Source organism: Microtus pennsylvanicus, chromosome 1 (genome assembly GCF_037038515.1).
Source record: "Microtus pennsylvanicus isolate mMicPen1 chromosome 1, mMicPen1.hap1, whole genome shotgun sequence".
Lineage (NCBI taxonomy): Eukaryota > Metazoa > Chordata > Mammalia > Rodentia > Cricetidae > Microtus > Microtus pennsylvanicus.
In genome coordinates this window covers 81,059,767-81,080,613 of record NC_134579.1, presented here as the reverse complement: position 1 = coordinate 81,080,613, position 20,847 = coordinate 81,059,767, and the positions used below count along the sequence as shown (strand labels likewise).

The 20,847-nt window shown below is 42.1% G+C and overlaps 1 protein-coding gene across 6 annotated transcripts in view; it reads left to right on the top strand.

Moving 5' to 3' along the window:
• Fgd4 (FYVE, RhoGEF and PH domain containing 4) overlaps positions 1-20,847 on the top strand; it is a 147,447-nt gene that overhangs the window by 29,564 nt on the left and 97,036 nt on the right. The gene's annotated exons all lie outside the window — the stretch shown is intronic.

Here is a 20,847-nt window from a genome sequence, read left to right as displayed (position 1 = left end):
AATTTTAATTTTAACAAATGGATGACTGACATTTTTCCCTGGTGGCTCAGAGGTTGGTAGCTTGAACAAGGGACTACTATGTCCTTTGTAAAGCAGCATTGTATCTCCTTCCCCCCAAACTGTGCCCTAAAATAAGAAAGTGTGGAACAAAAACAGCTGTCTATTCTGGAGCTGTCTTTTGTGTCAGTACCTCTGCCGTTGAAACCCCGGCACCAGCACCCCGAGTTTGGCTGGTCTGCCATTTTATCTTCTGTAGGGAGGGCTGCAGTCGGAGGCTCTGCCTGTGCAGTTCAGTCAGGCTTGAACTGGGGTGTCCTCTTGGGTGTTAATATTAGTGAGCCAGTGGCTACTTAGGGAGCTAGAAACAGTCACCGGCCACAGGCCCTACGCTTTTTCTTTTTGAACCGTATGAAATAGGTAACCTGGCATTCCTCAAGGACTCATGCTTGTGTTTCATTAATAGTTTTCAAGCCTACTTTTGTGCAGTCCTGGTACTAACTGTAGTTGACTTTAGTATTCTGCGTTTATGTTCAATTTTTAAAAATATGCAAATTAATCTAGGTACATCGTATCTTGAAGAGATATCTTTCACCAATACTAAACATTTGTCTACCTGAAAACTTCCTAATAACTATACAAAGTTTCCAGTTAATCTTGTGTTACTCAGAAATTTTTTTTAACTAATCAAAATCAATAAACATTTTAAGGTTTATAAAGTCAAATCATGTATATTTAGGTGTTATTGTTGCTCTAATTACCCTGTATCTTAGAAACCTGAAACAGTACTGGGGTGAAGCGCGTTATCACAGGCCTTGGCTGTGGTCATTCTATCTGCTCTTCGCCAGTTGACATCTGTGTCTGTGCTGCTATCTTTTAGTCACCAACTTCAGTTAGCAAGGTGGTGTTTCTAAGTGGCGGTCCGTCACCATGTTGTAGGCTTTGGCAGGTAAACTTGGAAGCATATTTCTTAAGATCCTGCTTGTTCAGGTTTCTAGCATGGCAAACCCATGAAGTTTGGTGAAGTATGATCAAAATCTTTAGCAGAATTTTTATATTGAAAAGGAAACGTGACCTGGCTGGATGTAAAACAGTCGCAGTGCCCAGCTATCTTACCTGCCAGAGCACAACACTCTCATGAAAGTCCGAGGCAGACATGGAATTCACTGGAGAAAACTGAATGAGCAGTCACTCACCTATGACTTTACAAAGGGATTTTCATTTTGTCTTATGTGGATAACACGGTGATGAATATTTTTCTTTTCTATAATTAAAAATATCTCTATCTGGGTGCATTTAAGATACATTACTTTAAAGGAATAAAAAGGTTCAAAGGCTTTGTTATATTGGCCACTGACAAACTTAGCAGCTTTAGAGGGTGACCCCAAATGAGATTAGTGAAGACCACAGGCAGGGCCCATCATGCCGAGCACTGGTGGTCCCTACCCAGACACTCCGAGTCCAGAGTGCAGAGCAAGATAGCCAGTCCTCACTTGGTGTGGGTTTAGACCTTCTACTCATGGCCTTTCCACACTGGTACCAGCCCTGGTGCTGGCTCTTTTCCTGAGGATTGAGAAGCCATGAGTTCTCAGGTCTGCTGAGAGCACTGGCTTTGCTTGTCCCCATCTTTCCAAGGGTGGGGACTGCTGGTTTCTTGAGCCTTCTGCTAACTCTCCCAATGCTGTCTTTTCAGTTCTTCAATGTCATTTAGGAGCCATGTGTGTTTTATGTTGATAAATATGTAAAATGAACTGTTCAGAGTTCTTTCGCATAAAAATATTAAATAGGAAACAAGTAGAAAACTAAATGAAGTTCTAAGCGTGATTCAAATCATCACTGTGAAGGCATACAGATCACCCTACTGTCAATTTACCATGGTCATAGTTTTTGCTTTTTTATGTGAGCCATAGTACTGAAATGCTACCTATAAGTAAGTTGGTCATAGGACTAATACTAGTAGTTAATTTTGAATAATTTTCTTCCTGTTTTTTAAAAAATTTTATTCAAATTTCTGAGTTAAATCCTTCTGTCTCTTTAGAGCATAGAGTCATTCTTTTCAAGTTCATTCTTTGAGGCCCCTGTGACCTGCTTTGTCCTTGAGCTGGGATGATGGAGTAGAAGTGGGTGTTTCGGTCAGAAAATCGGGGTATCCTACCGTTGCTAGCAAATGCTGCTCCGCTTAGAGGCACTTGGAACTGCCTGTTTGTTGTTTGTTTTGTCGTCGTCGTTGTTTAGTAGATGTACTGAAAATTTTTTCCTCTTCTCCCACAATTCTGTATTGTCATGATTTCAGGTAATACTTAGAATGAGACAATACATGAGCAAAATTCCGTATTGTGTTAGATGCAAAGCCTGTAACATGTGCACGTGGAAAACGTAAAGTCACGTAGAAGCTGCGTTTGGGGAGGAGCCTTTCAGTTTGCCCTCGATTCCAGCGCTGGCTGGACTGAGTGGTCCTCTTCTGTGTCATTGACGCCTGAGCTGCTCTGCTGTATGGAGGCAAGGTTCCCTTAATGTTGTAAGGAGTCAGCCTCTCTGGGCCACAAAGAGCTGCTTCGTGGACAGCATCCTTTTTCTTTTTTCTCCTTCAGTTCAGGTCACCTTATCTTGGAAAGGTGCCTAGAAACACCTTATTCTTAGAAGAGTTTTTTCTTGTACGAATAGCCACACTGTAGTGCTTGGCTCTTTTGTAACCATGTGTCCTTTCTTTCTCCCCTCTTTATCTGCCTCAGCCTTTTCTAGTTTTATTTGTTGATTGTTTTTTTTTGTTTGTTTAGGTTATGGGTTTCCTAGTCTTGGACTCAGATGAGTGAAACAGACCTGGTATATTCACATAGGCAGTCAGGCTAACTTGGAGTTTTCCAGTTCCTATTGTATATCTGTGTATACACATTTCTGTAAAGATTCCAATAGGAACAGAATCATTTAGCTTTTAGCCCAATTTAGAGAAGAATTTCAGGCCTATAAAGATGAAACAGTTATCCCAGGTTACAAAACCTGTGAAATTGCTCACGTTGGTTATGGCAGGTTAAATATAGAACTGAGAGCGAGGTCACTGACTTTACTCCTCTGATGAGGAGCGAACATGGGGGAAGGTCTCCCTAAAATCCCACTCGTAGAATTTTCAGTGAGTATTGGGAGCGCAGAGTATTCAGAGAGTATTGAGATACTTTTCTCAGTTATCAAATTCACAAGAAACACAGGTTTCTTATGAATGTTTGACATTTAATGAGGCAAAGCTGTCAAACCAAGTAGATTCCCAGATGCTTAGTTTGTATGTTTTCTCCCTATGACTGTCTGTACATGAACGTTAAATGACAACCAGGATCTTGCTGGGTGACTCTGAGGTAGGCGGAGTGGAGTGGGGTGAACTCTAGGAGAGAGAGAGTCCAAAGTACGGGGATAGCTATACTCTGCGGGACACACCTGTCACCTAGATAATCTGCCCTGTTGTGGCCCAGTGGGTCTCTGCCTTGGACATCACAGTGCTCAGCCTGGGTGGCTTATCTCATTCCCACTTCCTCTGTTCCTTCACCAAGCATATGTCCACCTTTCCTAAGAAGCCCCTTCATACTATCCGGACCTTCTGTGACGATGTTACTGTCATTACTGTTAACTTTTCATTTCTTCATATAATAATTATCAAATGTTGACTTTGTGCTAGGTGCTAGGATTTGGCGCTAGGGTGCAAGCGGATTGGTGAAATTTTCACAAAAGAGGGATAAGACATTATAAAAGTAAAAAGAAATAATTGGGCTTTTAAGCAATGTCCATATTCTGAAGACAGACAAGTGTTGAGGGGTTGGGGTAGGAGGCTTTAGATTAGGTAATCAGGAATTGTTTATATAAAAGAGTCTCATTTAAGTGGGCTACATTAAATCATAAGACCATCACAGGTGGTCCAAGTCCATGGGTGTCGTCTTTACCTCTGCAGGGAGAAGATGCAGGGTGTGTTAATAGGATTATATAGAGATCCTGTTGAAGGGCGGTGAGATGACGACTCAGTGGGTAAAGATGCCAGCTGCCAGGTCCGAGGACCTAACTTCCAGCCCGGGATATTCGCGTGGTAGAAGAAGGGAACTGACGTCCTAGGTTGTCCTTTTATATCTACATGTGTGCCCTTCCTTCCAAACACAAATTAAAATAACAAAAGTCTTTGGCTTCTTGTACTAGGAATGGGCACAGCAGATCCATTTTTTTTTATAACTTAATGCTGTGTATGCGCCCTTTATAAACCAAGATGTTACTAGACATGCTTGAGAAGACATTTCAGGACAGTGGGGATGAACATCAGCATTTAAAAGCCCAGCACAAAGCCAGCCGTCATGGCTCACACTTGAGATACCAACACTCAGAAGGCTAAGGCAGGGAATTGTTGTGAGTTGGATGAAGGTCATGTCTTATCCTTGGTATGAATGTTTTTAAAGTCAACACACGAAGTGAAAGTTGTGTAGTGAGAAGTGTCCTTGAGAAAGGCCTTAGGACAGGATAGCTGTGAAAATCAATCTTGTTAAAGTCCAACATGCTGAGAGAGGATCCTTCCCCGTGAGATAAAATGATTTTTTTTTGCGTGGAATAAGGAGTGTGCGCTGAGGGCTCACCCTTGGAGTCATGGTGACCAGAAATCACAGCAGCACCTGCTTTGTAATCTCTCTCTGCTCCATGTTCACCCTCCTGCCACACCATCTTTGAGCATGCTCTCTCATACACAGCAGCCTTCTCTCTTTACAAAGCATATAGTTCCATTTGAGTAACTTTAAATTTGAGTAAGAGGGGTTTATCATCAATGTGCAGGAGATTGACTCTGCTTCGTTACAACTTCTTGTAGATTTAAATTATTAATAATTGTTTTGCAGGAATTTTATGATAAATATAAAAGTGAAAAGGTAAATTAAAATGTCCGAGAGAAGATAAGCCTGTTTCAGATAATTGTTACTACAGGCTGCTTTGTGTTTACACTAGAGAGTGCACTGGCTGTAAAAACTGTAAGGATAAACTTCCTACCAATTGTGCTGGCTCAGCAACAGCTTTATGATTACCATTTGTACTCAGATTGAAAACTGCACAAATATTGGTAAAAGGCATTTCAGAGGGGACCCGAATGTGGACCTAAGTGATGGGTAAAGCCCCTCATGGTCCCAGTGCTGTGTTAGGGAAGTAGCCCGTGCTCTCAGAGCTGACGCAGTTAAATGTCCAGGGAAGATCCTGGGCTACAAACCACAGAACTTTTACAGGAGGAAGAGCAAGGATGCGAATGTCTTCAGAGTGTGCAGCTGAGCAGCAGGCAGTGAGGCTGACTCATATCTTTTTCTTTTTTTTTTTTTTTTTCGAGACAGGGTTTCTCTGTGGCTTTGGAGCCTGTCCTGGAACTAGTTCTGTAGACCAGGCTGGTCTCGAACTCACAGAGATCCGCCTGCCTCTGCCTCCCGAGTGCTGGGATTAAAGGCGTGCGCCACCATCGCCCGTCTGACTCATATCTTGAAGGCAGATAATGCGTTCTGGGAGAAAATTGTGGGGTACTAAGCTGTGGCTTTTATGTCCTGTGGTGTCTTATTTTCCCATTTTTTGTATTGCCAAAGCAGTTTTAGGGAGAAAGGGCTTATTTCGGCTTCAGAGAGATGGGGTCCTTCATGGAGAGGAAGGCACAGCAACAGAGCAGAAAGCCAGCCTGGCAGTCAGAAGCACAGGGGAAATAGCAAGTGGGGCCAAGCTTTCCCCCGGTGCCATACTTCCTCCAGAAAACAGGGCCACCAGCTGGGGGTCATGTGTTCAGATATATGGGCCCTCTGGTGGGCGCTTCCCATTCAAACCGCAGCAGTGGTTATGATGAAGTGCGGCAGTAATGCGTGGACAGGCTGTGCTGTGACATCAGACTGCTTGTTGAACCTTCAGATCTTACCTTTCCCTATACAGTGAAGACCTGTAATCTGGGATAAAGGTGTGTGCCTGAGCACAGTTGGTGCTAGTGTGAAGTTGCACTTGACTTCCCTCCTCTTCACTGGAAATGGCCAAACTCCATGAAGAGTACGCTGACCTCAGCATCAGACTTTTCTATAAAGCTGATGTTTCTCCTTTACATAATTGAAGGGCACGGTATTTACATACAATTTCTAGTATTGAGCAGATCAGAGAGAATCTCTCCATATCAAAGTTAGTTGCTATTGCTGTGATAAAGAAGTAAAGGCAGTCTTGCCCCTGATGATCTCATCTTGGTAACTGAAATGTATTAACACAAGACTCTTAAATAACGGTGCAATGGTATGGGAAGGTGCTGTGGCTGCACGAGGAGAAAGAAGGGTTCCTGTCATGTCCAGAAGCAAGAAATGTCACTTTTGAGACAGCTATAAACTGACTCTTAAGAGCAATATGAGATTGGCCAGGGGGAAAAGGTTTCTAATAACAGAGGAACTTACATTAAAGCTGAAGATCTATAAAAGAATAATGCAGGTTTGCAGTATAAGAGTGTGGGTTGGGTGTGGTGTGCACAGTGAAGACCATAGATAGGGCACCGACTTTTGTTGCTGTAGCTATGTCCTGGCGAGCTTGTGGAATAAGCTCACAGATTTTAAGCTGGTGAGCTCTGTGGTTCTGTGCTTCTTCTGGAGCTATGACCTTGACAGTTTCATGGGGGTGCAGGGCCTTGGCATTTCCCCAAGGAGCAGTGGAACCTCAGGTCATTAGAGTTAGGACAGTGGCACCTGGATGTAGGAGGGACGGGACTTTCAATGAGTAGAATTATTAGGACAGCAGTTAATTGGATATGTGAAGGATGTTGGAAGATTCGGAAGTGTTAAAAATAGCTTGAATGTGGGTAAATGAAATATTAGCTAATGTCGGTGACACAAAGAGGAAGTAGAATTGAATCCCATATTTGACTCAGAAATTTCATTTAATTTCTTATCACATGTCTAACTGATCCTGATTGGTATATGAAATTTGTGCCCTTTACTTTAATATTCAATTAAATTTCCTCTTTGCCAGTCTCATAGAGTACATTCTGAATACTGTTACCATCACACCCTATCTCTGTCGTTTGCTGTTCTGCTGATGGGAAGCTGGGAAAAGTCAGCATATTGAGAGTGTTGGATTTAGGTGAGACATGGGGTGGGTGGGATGGAAGGAAGAAGAATCACCAAAGCACAGCAGAACACCTAGATCCTATCACTACCCTTCCAAGAATTACCTTTCTTACATTCCTATTGCTTTTAAACTATCATACAAGATGGAAGGTATCATTTTGACATGTTTTAACTGTGTGCTTTGGTGATTCTTCTTCCTTCCATCCCACCCACCCCACGTCTCACCTAAATCCAACACTTTCAATATGCTGACTTTTCCCAGCTTCCCATCAGCAGAACAGCAAAGGGTGACAGATTTTTAATTTTCTTCCTACCTCATTCCTTGACTTCTCACATCCATTACCATTTAAAGTTGTTGCCTACGGCGACTAAACTCTTGCTGATGGCAAAGGCAGAAGACAGCCTCTGGATTCTCGGTGTAAAATAATACACACACACACACACACACACACACACACACACACGTTCACGGAAAGCCTGACCCGAATGAATAGCTACTTCGTCAAATCCTTTAGTTTAAGGTACTGAAGCAATATGAATGCGGAAGGCAAAAGTGGCTAAGATTTGGCTTTCTTAGAAAATGAAAGGAGGGAATATTGCCATTGACTAGACCCCTTAAACACACTGCTAAATCACCACTTTTCCTTAATTTTTGCATTCTTTCTCTAAAGTTGTGTCCATCAGCACCAAGCTCGGTTGCGCCTTGAAGTAGTTCATGTAGCGCTGGCAGGTCCACTTACAGTCCTAATCTTACTTCATGCTTAGATTTGTGACTCTTTGGAGATGTTTGAAGACAAACCACGTAGCCTAGAAATATCAGAAGTCTTTAGCTCACGCATGTAAGTTTTATACAGGTGGAGTCAAAGATGCCATGAGACTAAGGCAGTGACTCCCATGATGCCCCAGTGTCCCTGCTTGTTTAGCTTAGCAGAGAAAATTAGCCCTTCCAATTTCTGCGAGCTCTGGGCCCATTCTTGCTTAGTTCTCCCTGGTGAGGTAATGTAATAGGAGGTGGTAGAATTGGCCGTGATTAGGTGTGCTCATGAGTGCTTAGCTAAAGGCCCGTGGGTAGAAATTGCTAGATAAAGCACTTAATGGAAAGAATAAGTTCTTCTCAAGCCCCCTTAAAGTGCTTGAGGCTAAGGAATCGGAGGCTTCGCTGGTAGAGCTGAGAAATTACTGTGAATGGTAAATCTCTCTTCCTGAATAAGTCAGAGCCTTTAGGTATTTGTTTTGCTTTTTCTACCTGCCTTTTTCCGGTTTTCCTTTTGCTGCTGTGCAAAAACATTGTCCCAAACCAACTTTGGAGGGGAAGGGTTTATTTGACTTACACATCCAGATCACAGTTCATCACAGAGAGAAGCGAGATAGGAACTCAAGCAGAGCAGGGACCTGGAAGCTCACGCTGTTGCAGCAGTGACTGTGGAGAGCGGCTTTTCACGGGCTCCCTGTGGCTCACTCCAGCCTTCTCAGACTACCCAGAAGCACTTGCGCAGGGATGGCCCCACCCACTATAGGCTGGGCTGTCCATCACTAATAAAGAAAATGATCTGGCTTGCCTGCAGGCCACTTTTATGGAGTCTTTTTCTCAGTTGAGGTTCCCTGTTCCTAGATGACTCAAACTTGTGTCAGTTTAACAACAAAACAAAACCATAGACCACAGTCCCTGCTATTCTTTTAAGAATATCTCTGCCGGCATTCAGCATTCTGCTGGTGGAGCCATTGCACATAGCCTGCTTGTTTCCTCCTGAATTGCTTAAAGCCTGCCTCCTTCTGACAGTGCTGAGTGAAGCAGGCAGACAGAACCTGTGTTCTTGCGGATACTTGTGAGTGTTTGTGTCTTTTGGATATAGAAATGAAACCAAAAATCCACAGAGGAAGAATATCACAGAGGAAGATAGATTTGAATTTTTTTTTAAAAAAACTGATTTTGGATATATTTACTCCTTTTAAAGCTGGAGGCAAGTAAGCTCTTTTCCTCATTGGTGGAGGAGGAGTCATGCGTGGAGGCCAGAGGACAACTTTCAGGAGTCAGTCATCTTCCACCGTTGGGCTCCAGGGTTTGAGCTCAGGTCTTCAGGCTAGGACAGGCGCCTTTACTTGCTCAGCCCTCTCTGGTGGCCAAACGAAGCTCTTAATCAAGATAATTGCAATAGTAGTCTTCAACCGCAAGGACTAACAGCTACTTCAGCTGTGAGGACTACTTCAGCGCATAACTTGATTTTATTTTGCCCTTAGAAAAAAAGACATATTTTAGTTTTAGTTATGGTTCTAATTGTATGTCCGTGTGTGGGTCTGTGCATTTGAGTGTCCACTGGGTATAATTGTATGTCTGTGTGTGCATATGTGCATTTGAGTGTCCAATGGGTGTAACTGTATGTCCGTGTGTGGGTGTGTGCATTTGAGTGTCCACTGGGTATAATTGTATGTCTGTGTGTGCATATGTGCATTTGAGTGTCCACTGGGTGTAACTGTATGTCCGTGTGTGCATATGTGCATTTGAGTGTCCAATGGGTATAATTGTATGTCCGTGTGTGCATATGTGCATTTGAGTGTCCACTGGGTGTAACTGTATGTCCGTGTGTGCATATGTGCATTTGAGTGTCCAATGGGTATAATTGTATGTTCGTGTGTGCATATGTGCATTTGAGTGTCCACTGGGTGTAACTGTATGTCCGTGTGTGCATATGTGCATTTGAGTGTCCAATGGGAATAATTGTATGCTCGTGTGTGCATATGTGCATTTGAGTGTCCACTGGGTAAAATGGTATGTCTGTGTGTGGGTGTGTGCATTTGAGTGTCCAATGGGTATAATTGTATGTTCGTGTGTGCATATGTGCATTTGAGTGTCCACTGGGTGTAACTGTATGTCCGTGTGTGCATATGTGCATTTGAGTGTCCAATGGGTATAATTGTATGTTCGTGTGTGCATATGTGCATTTGAGTGTCCACTGGGTGTAATTGTATGTCTGTGTGTGCATATGTGCATTTGAGTGTCCAATGGGTATAATTGTATGTCCGTGTGTGCATATGTGCATTTGAGTGTCCAATGGGTATAATTGTATGTCTGTGTGTGCATATGTACATTTGAGTGTCCAATGGGTATAATTGTATGTCTGTGTGTGCATATGTGCATTTGAGTGTCCAATGGGTATAATTGTATGTCTGTGTGTGCATATGTACATTTGAGTGTCCAATGGGTATAACTGTATGTCCGTGTGTGGGTGTGTGCATTTGAGTGTCCAATGGGTATAATTGTATGTTCGTGTGTGCATATGTGCATTTGAGTGTCCACTGGGTGTAATTGTATGTCCGTGTGTGGGTGTGTGCATTTGAATGTCCAATGGGTATAATTGTATGTTCGTGTGTGCATATGTGCATTTGAGTGTCCAATGGGTATAATTGTATGTCTGTGTGTGCATATGTACATTTGAGTGTCCAATGGGTATAATTGTATGTCTGTGTGTGCATATGTGCATTTGAGTGTCCAATGGGTATAATTGTATGTCTGTGTGTGCATATGTACATTTGAGTGTCCAATGGGTATAACTGTATGTCCGTGTGTGGGTGTGTGCATTTGAGTGTCCAATGGGTATAATTGTATGTTCGTGTGTGCATATGTGCATTTGAGTGTCCACTGGGTGTAATTGTATGTCCGTGTGTGGGTGTGTGCATTTGAGTGTCCACTGAGTGTAATTGTATGTCCGTGTGTGGGTGTGTGCATTTGAGTGTCCAATGGGTATAATTGTATGTTCGTGTGTGCATATGTGCATTTGAGTGTCCACTGGGTGTAATTGTATGTCCGTGTGTGGGTCTGTGCATTTGAGTGTCCATAGATGCTGGGAAAGCTATGGATTCTGTAGAGATGGAGTTACAGGCACTCTTTAGGTACTTGTTAGAGATCTCATATCAGTTCCTCTGCAAGAACAGCAAGCTATCTTATTAACCACTCACTCATCTCTCCAGCCCTCGACTTTTCACTTTTATTTAGTTAGTTTTGTAGGTGGGAATTGAACTCACAGCCTCGAGCATAATAGGGTTGTGTTCTACCATTGAGCTATAGCCCCATCCCCACTGAGAAACCTCACCTAACTATATATCTTACTGTCAATCCCAAGTCATTGCATTAATATAATAACTAAATTTGCCCAAAGCAGAACGGAAACTATTCACAGAAGCTAATTTTTAAAAAATAGCATTAGTGTGCAGAAAAAAATACCTAAAAATACTCTGAAAAGATGAGATGAAACTGCAAACTGGAGCTAATTTCCCCTCAAGGCTGTGGCTAATATAGTCACCAGGCCTACTTTGCCCTTAGTACATGATCCTGTGAACACCATCCTGGCTTGTTATTTAATGTGGACATTGATAAGAGTCATTAATACCGAACATAAATTCTTACTTTGATGCTTAATAAACTGCAAAGGACATGGATTATAATGTGGCATTTTAGATAAACTTGTTTGTGTGTGTGTGTGTGTCTATGGGGTTTGAGACAGGATCACTCTGTGTAGCCCTGGATGTCCTAGAACTTGCTATGTAGACAAGACTGGCCTTGTAATCGAAGATCTGCCTTTGTCTCCTGAGTACTGAGCTTAGACAAACTTAATTTAAAATAGAATTAAATGTGCTGTAGTAGAATAAAAACCCTCATTCTAAACCCAAACACATTTGTGAGTTCTATTTAGAGTACACATCATTTTTAAAGACAATACCTTTGGTCTATGAGAGTTCTGTGAGCCACCTCAGTGCTCAGAGAAAGAATGTGTGTTGGGTGGTGGGGTACTTGGTTTAAAGTTATAACATTATCTGATGAATCCATCTATGACTTAGCATTGTAAATACTGCTGAATAATACAATAAAAATTCAGAAAATGACCATAATTTCATTGGGCAATTTCAGGTCGAGCACGTACTCAGCTCCCAGATTCTTAGAAAAACTTACTATTAACATATTTTCAAGTCAAATACTCGTGCACCTCCTGTATGCTCCAAATTGTTCTTTTCTTGAGGAAAGACTATAGTTATCGAACCTAACTTTGACTGGGTCTGGTAACAGTATATATAGCCCCACTTAATTCAGAGGCTAAGTAAGCTAGACAGATTGATGAACCCAGGAGTGCAGGGTCAGCCTGAGCAACATACAGGTCTTAAGAATGTTGTTGTTGTTGGTGGTGGTCTGATGGGTTCATCCTAATTTGTCTTGATGTAGATGGCTTTTTCTTTAGAAGAACTTGGTTAAAGTGTCAGAAGAAGGTGACTTGTAGGTTTCTGGTATTTTTTTTTCAGTTGCTGCTTCAATTTACATTTCTCGCGAGGACTTAGATTGACAGTCTCTTTAGTATTGGGTTACATAATTTATGACCATTTATTTGAATTCCATGCTTGGAAAAAATCTTATTTTAATTTATGTCTTTAGCCTGAGATAATTTTTATTCAGATATTTCTTTACCAGATTATCTTATTTCGTTTCTATTTGTTTATTTATTTATTTGGTTCTGGGATCAACCCTGGAGCCTGTGTATAACTAGCTCCTCCACTCCTGTATATACCCAGCACTTTTCTGTTGCTTTCAGATAAGAATTTATAAACCAATGAAATTCTTTGAATTTTTTCAGTGTGGAGATTACATTTCATCATCAAATTACAGCGTTAGCTCTTCTTCTGCCTTCTAGACTGATCTAGAGAAAATGATTAGAATTTTGGAAGCCAGCGACTTGAAATCATCTGGTTTCTCAATACTTTGGTAGGCAAAATATGGCTGATCCAGGTCATAATTTTATTTTAGCATTGGTGCTATAATGTGTTTAAAGTCCTGTTTTTGATCACTCTGTTGTTATGATAACCACTATGACCCAGAGTAAGTTGGAGAGGAAAGGGTTTATTTCAGCTTACACTTCCAGATAAGGTCAACACTGTGGGAAGCCAGGGCAGACACTCAAGGCAGAAACTGAAGCAGAGACGTGGAAGAATACTGCTTGCTGGCTGGAGCCCTCTGGCTAGCTCATTGTTTGATTTCTTGGAGCCTAGGGATGGTGCTCTCCACAGCTGGGCCCTCATGTATGACTGTTATCCAAGTCAGTTCCCCACGGGCATGCGCACAGGAAACCTGCAGGAGGCAGTTCCTCAGTTGAGGTTCTTCTCTCTTCCCTGGAGAATCCAGTTTGTGTCAAGTTGACAGTTAAAAACTAAGCAGTATAAATAATATTTATGATTTAAGTCTTAGGAATAATTTAAATGTTGAAGATGAAATGTGTAAGATCCTTGAGAACTGTTTAGGAACCCAAATATGATCAATATGTCTTCTAGACGCCATTTTCTTAAGGGCAATAGTCTGCTGATTGTTGTGTGCAGGCAGACTATTGGGAACAGGAAGCAGGTGACAAAATGAAATGGTTTTTTTTTAGTATTTATTTATTTATTATGTATATAATATTCTGTCTGTGTGTATGCCTGAAGGCCAGGAGAGGGCACCAGACCCCATTACAGATGGTTGTGAGCCACCATGTGGTTGCTGGGAATTGAACTCAGGACCTTTGGAAGAGCAGGCAATGCTCTTAACCTCTGAGCCATCTCTCCAGCCCCTGAAATGTTTTTCATAAGGAGATAAAAAAAAAAGACTCAGCACTCCCCTGATGCCCAAACCCACTGGGCTTGAACTCACTATTAAACCTTCCCTCTAACTCACAGAAATCCTTCTGCCTCTGCCTACTGAGTGCTGGCATACAGGTGAAGCACCACACTTAGCAGCATTCCTAATTCGTAGAGGTTCTCTGGCGCCTTTATTCTCTGCCTCAAATACATCTAGTGGATCTGATCCTTATGAGGAACTCTGGCGGCAGTGTGGATGGTGAACATGCAAGCTCACTGTGTCCTTTGTCCCTGCCATTTTACAGTCCGCCAGTTATGTTGACTGATAATACATTATCTCAGGCAGTGGAATTCTGGTAGTACTTGGTACCGCTTGGCCACAAACACCACAGGCTACACCATGGGCATAGGATTTAAACAAGTGTGGGACGAAAGGTCCACGTGTTCTCATTTTGACGATTCTCCTGTGTAGCGTTTAGTCTTCCTCATAAGTTATACAGTCTTTCCCTTTGAGGTCAGAGTGACCTTTGAATGAGAAAGTACTTTCAGTCCAGAGTGTTGGGAAAGGGTACTAGAGAAAAGATATTTAAACATTGCCTGGACTGGTCTCCATTAGGTTAGGTGTTAAGTATATTGTTTATTTCTTTTCAAAACTGACTTCTGTGTATATATCCTTATTGCAATATATCTTTTAACTTTGTAGCAATCATTGAAGTAGTTTTAGTAGACTTTAGATCAAGCTTGTAAAAGATAAAGCAGCTCCTTGTAATCTGAAATACAGATGGAAAATTGCTAGAATTTTTGGACAAACTTTGTCTCATTGGCAGGTGGGATTTACAGGTCCATAGCTTGGGTGAGAAAGTGTATCAGTGAACCCTCGGTTAGAGCAGCCATCAACACAGAGCATGGATGGAAGCGGACTTTTTCAGAACTTTGTAAGCAAGATTTTGAAAACAACAGGAGCATGTGTACTCATGTGTTAGTCTTTATTCATCCTAAGTTGCTTTCTTCTTCAGATTTATTATTTATGTGTATGAGTGCTTTCCCGCGCAGGAATGTATGTGCACTATGTGAATGTGGTTCCTGCAGAGGTCAGAAGAGGCTGTCAAGTCTCCTCAAACTGGAGCTACGGAGGGCTGTGAGAACTATAGAGGTGCTGAGACCCAAACCCAGGTCCTCTGGAAGAGCAGCCAGAGAACCCCCTGGGCCATCTCTCTAGCCCCCGTCTTGAGTTTTTATTTTATAATGCATATATTAGTTCATCGATATGTTGGATATTTATGGTAAATTTTATACTCAAAGGGATATTGCATGAGGAAGTTTGGAGACCACTGTTCTAGACAACCTTCCTCACCCTTTGCGCACCTGCAAGAGGAAGGACCCTAACCAAACTTGCCAATCACCGTTTCCTTGACAGCTTCCCTTTTTGCTACTTGAGAAGAGGCAGTTTAATGACATTGTGTGCAGTGTTTGCAAAGGTGCATACTGATCCTAAGAGTGCATGTCATTCACCGTGCTCTCTGAAGAAAGGTGCATACTGATCCTAAGAGTGAAGGTCATTCACTGTGCTCTCTGAAGAAAGGTGCATACTGATCCTCAGAGTGACTGTCATTCACCGTGCTCTCTGAAGAAAGGTGCATACTGACCCAGAGTGACTGTCATTCACCGTGCTCTCTGAAGAAAGGTGCATACTGACCCTGAGTGACTGTCATTCACTGTGCTCTCTGAAGAAAGGTGCATACTGACCCTGAGTGACTGTCATTCACTGTGCTCTCTGAAGAAAGGTGCATACTGACCCTGAGTGACTGTCATTCACCGTGCTCTCTGAAGAAAGGTGCTTACTGACGCAGAGTGACTGTCATTCACCGTACTCCCTGAAGAAAGGTGCATACTGATCCTCAGAGTGAAGGTCATTCACTGTGCTCTCTGAAGAAAGGTGCATACTGACCCTCAGAGTGAAGGTCATTCACCGTGCTCTCTGAAGAAAGGTGCATACTGACCCTCAGAGTGAAGGTCATTCACCGTGCTCTCTGAAGAAAGGTGCATACTGACCCTAAGAGTGAAGGTCATTCACCGTGCTCTCTGAAGCTTTGGGAAAAAGTACTAAAGAGCATCACAAGGACATTTAGTTATATTTTATATAAAAAAACAAAACAAAACAAAAACTCAACAAGGGCCAAGACACATAGTCATGTTTGATCCCTATGACTCCAAAGACCGATATAGTTGGTTTGACTGAAGGAACTGTGAACGAGAAAGGAAATGAGCATCCCCAGGGGCCAACGTATGAGCCAAATAATTAGTTCCAGTGATTTGGCATCCGTATTAGAAGGATTTTGAATTTAACTTTTAGATTTAATTTTAAAAATTCTAATTTGCTGCTGGTAACTCTAAATTTCTAGTGATCTAAACCTGAGTATTGGGGCCACACAGAAGGCTCAGTGATTGGGAGAATTTGCTGCTCTTTTATAGGGTCCAGATGTGGGTGGCTCTCAGCACCCACACGGCTGCTCAGAACTGTCTGTAACTCCAGTTCTGGTGGCTCTCACTGGAGCTCTGGCTGCATGGACACCAGGCACACATATGGTGCACATGCTCACACGCAGACAAACACTTATGCATAGTTAATAAAAAAAAACAGTCTTAAACCCGAGTTCTAGCCATCTGTTTACCATCCCACGTTGAGGGCAGCAAGGAGTCATATTTCAGTAGCAGAGACTGCTTACAGAAAGCACACCTTTGTTTCAGCATTGCTGTTATGGGTGGCAATATAGAAATATAGATAACAGAAATTGACAGGATAATAATAAGAAAATTTCAGGTATTTTTGTAATTTATCCTGTAGCCGTCTGTCAGATGAGGCTCAGTTGATAGAAATGTGTTGCTATTTAAAGTTGGCGTTCTTTTGATCGTTGACCTTATTTCCCCCACGAAGATGATAACTTGGACCATGTTGTAGAAGTTTACTGAATGTGGTTTTACTAATTTTCTTCCCTTGGAAATTTATTACCGTACCATACTACTGATTATATCAAGAGAAACTATGTTTAACAATACCATTATGTATCAGAAGGGACTGGAGAAATGAGTCAATTAGGAGGCTGACTGGTTACATTTTGCATATATTTTCGTTCACATTCTTACTGAAGCCTTGAAGAATTTTGTAGCATGGGCCAATGAGGTGGATTAGCTGGGAAAAGCGCTTTCATCCAAGCCTGAGGACCTAAGATCTGTCTCTGGGACCCACATGATGGAAGCAGACAATCAGACAATGAGCATTTGCACACACACACACTAAACAAACATAGGAAAATGTTTTTGGTGGCCAATACAAAAGACTTGTGGCTGCTGTTAACCAGCTAGCTGTTAGGCTTTTGGGGAAAGGAGAGAATATTTAGAAGAAATTAGAAATTAGGACCAGGCGATCAATGAAACCTAGATAAATGAAAGTCTCATTGCTGTCCCAAATTAGTATAATTGGCTGTAATTTACCCTTTGTTTCACCTGTCAAGTGCAAAACCTACATCTTATTTTCTTAAAGCCCTAGAGGAGGTTTTTCTGGGACCTGCGTCCTTATTTCAGAGTTGGATTAAAATTAGGTTCCTGTGAAATTTCCACAAATAAACATTTTTTCCCTCTTCTCAGAACCCAAGTGACTGTTGGGAGCATATTTGTAGTAAGAAGGGCATGAGATAGGAGGGGGAAGTGAACAGTGCAAAGCCTACCGGCCTCCTGTAGAGTGTAGGCTTTATCTCGGTCAGCTGTGCCTTGTGGCACTGCGAAGACCTGAACTGACCAGCAGACCTGATGGAGTCCCTCTCTATAAAGGCCTAAACCTTTCTATTCTTTGGCTGCCTGATGAGACGCTGCATATGCTTCCAGACACACCTCAGACTTCAGCAGCAGTCCATTAGCCAGATATTTGGGAACCAAAGCAAGACGGTAGAATGAAGGTTTGGATGTACTTCATTGTGAAGTGACAGTCTACAGTCCCCTTGCCTATCAGCTGTCCAAAGAGGAGACCAAAACAAAAGTTCAACAACTTTCCGGAGAAATAGCATGGGATGTTTGGTTAGCTGACTAAGCACACAGGATTTAGAAAGCAAGGGAGGCTGCCTGGTTGAACTTGGGAAGCATGGATAGATAGCAGACTAGATTCTAATTGTTATAATTTTTATTGTGATGGTCCCATTTTAAACCTTTTACATTTTAATAATTTTCTCATGATAATACTAGAACGATGATTTTTGTTGTAATAATGCCCCTTTAAACCTTGTATTTTATTTTTTTCATACAGTATATTCTGATCGTGGTTTCTCCTTTTTCACTTCCTCCCAGATCCTCCCCACATCTCCACCCTTCCAATCCCACACCTTCTTTCTCTCTCTCTTTAGAAATCAGACAAGTCAATAAAATAACAAACAAACCAGAATAAAACAAATAGACACAGAAAAGAAAAAAACAAAAACATGAGAAACACTTACACATGTAGACACACACACCTACAGAGAGAGAGAGAAGAGAGAGGCACAAAATCAGGACCCATAATGGATAAAACAACACATTATAAGACAGAACATTTCCAAAAGTACCACTGAGTTCAATTTTTGTGTCGGCTGTCTACAGCTGGATATGGAGCCTCCCTTAAGTGTATACCCAGGGAGACTCCTTAGAGAAACCTGCCTTATTCTCTGTCAGCAGTTGTGAATGGGTGTAGGTTCTAGATTAGGGATGGTAGTTCGTGTCCACTTCTTCTCTGAGCACTGGGACTCCATTTGGGTTGGATCTGCCATGGTCTCGGAGTTCATATGTGTGGCAGTCCTGTTGTGTCTGAAAGACAGTTTCCTTGGATCTTCCAGTCCCTCTGGCTCTCACGATCTTTCAGTCTCCTCTTCCACATTTTCCCCTGAGCCATGAAGGGAGGGGTTTGATAGAGACACCCCACATAGGATTGAGTGTTCCAAGGTCTCTTACTCTTTCCCCATTGTCCAGTTGTAGGTCTCCGTGTTAGATCCCGTCTATGATGTTTAGGAGGAAGCTTCTCTGATGATGGCTGAGTGCAGTACTTATCTATGAGTATAGCACAATGTCTGTAGGAGTCATTGTACTGTTTTTTTTTCTTTAGTAGAACAGTAGTTAGTTTTTCCTTAGGCCCATGACCTATCTCATCTCAGTTTCCTGGCCACACAAGCAGTGATAGGCATGAGTTCAATGTCATGGAGTTGGCCTTAAATCCAATCAGATAGTGATTGGTTACTGCTGCTGTTGGCACCAGTATATCATGCAGGCGGGTCACTATTGTAGATTTCAGAGTTTGTAGCTGGGTTGGTGTTTACATTTCTCCTCGGGTAGCGTGCAGAGTACCTTCCCGTACCATGAGCACTAGTCAGCAGGGGTGAAGGCTCCCAGAAGGAGCCAGCTTCACTTATCTATGTTCAGTGAGGTATGTAGGTGTTATCTTCCGCAATAGGGCCTTATCAGCAGTTTGTGGGGAGCCATCAGCAGTCTTTGCAATAGCCTGAGTTATTTGGGGGAGTTTTCCACAGGACCCCTTTGGCTAACAACTCAATTAGATGGAAGCTGCTCCTGACACTGTAGGTTTCCTTTGGTGGCAAGAGATGTCTAGTTGGGGCTTCGTCTCTGCTTTTATTTTTTTTTTTTGATTCTGTTTAGATTTCTTTCATATATGTATGTATTTAAGAAGTTTCTACTATAGTAGGTTTCCATGTAACTCCTCAAATGACCTCTTAGTGTTAACTTTTTATATTCCCTCCCATACCCTCCACTTCTCACCCCACCTCCATTTAATCCCCTATTCTAGCCCCCTCTTCTTTCCTTAACTATCTATTCTGTTTGCCCTACATTAGTACCCCTGCCCGACGAGCCCCTTACACTATACCTAACCTCTGGAGTTCTACGGTAGTAGTGTGCCTATCAAAAACTTAACAGTTACCATTCACGTATGAGTGAGTATATACCATATTTGTCTGTTTGGGTCTGGGTTACCCCACTCGGGATGACTTATTCTAGTTCCATAGATTTATATGGGAATTTCATGATTTTTTTTAACATCTGAGTTGTTAAATGCTCCATTGTATACATGTTCTACATGTTCTTCATTCATTCTCTGGTGGACATCTAGGCTCCCCCCCCACTTTCTAGCTGTTATAAATAGAGCACATGTGAACATGGCTAAGCAGATGTCTCTGGAATAGGATGAAGGTCCTTTGGGTATAGCTGGTTCTTGAATGACATCTATTTCCAGCTTCCTGAGGAGCTGCCTCGTTGACTTCCGTAGTGGCTGTACAAGCTGGCACTCCCACCAGCACTGAATGAGTGTGCCCTTACCCTGCATCCTCAGGAGCATAAACTGTCATTTGTTTTATTCATCTTAGCCATTCATACCAATGTAAGGTGAAGCCTCAAAGAGGCTTTGATTTGTGTTTTCCTGATGACTAGGGATATGGAACATTTTCTTAGGTGTTTCTTAGCTAGTTGTGTCTCATCTTTTGAGAACTCTCCATTTAGTCCTGTAAGCCACTTTTTAACTATGTTCTTTTCTTGATGTCTGGTTTTTGTTGTTGTTGCCATCAATTCTTTATTTTTTTTTAAAGATTTATTTATTATGTATACAACTTTCTGCCTCCATTTATACCCACATGCCAGAGGAGGGCGCCAGATCTCTTTACAGATGGTTTGGAGCCATCATGTGGTTGCTGGGAATTGAACTCAGGACCTCTTGAAGAGCAGACAGTGCTCTTAACCACTGAGCCATCTCTCCAGCCCCTCAATTCTTTATTTGCTTTAGATATTAACCCCGTACTGGATATTCCTAAGATCTTTTTCCATTCTGACGCCTGTCACTTTGTCTGAATAATGGTATCTTTTGCCAGACAGAAGCTTTTCAACTTCCTGAGGTCCTGTTTGTTAATTGTTGTTCTTAGTGCCTGTGTCTGTGTCCTTTGGAAAGTCTTTTCTGTGACAGTAAAGTTCAAGACTATTCCCTACTTTCTCTGCTGTCGGACTCAGTGATTCTGGTCTTATGTTGAGGTCCTTGATCCATTTGGAGTTGTTTTGTGCAGGGTGATGAATATGGATGTCTTGGATTCTTCTACATGCAGTCATTCACTTTGACCAGATCAAATGTCTATAGGTGTGTGGACTTACGTCTGGGTCTTAG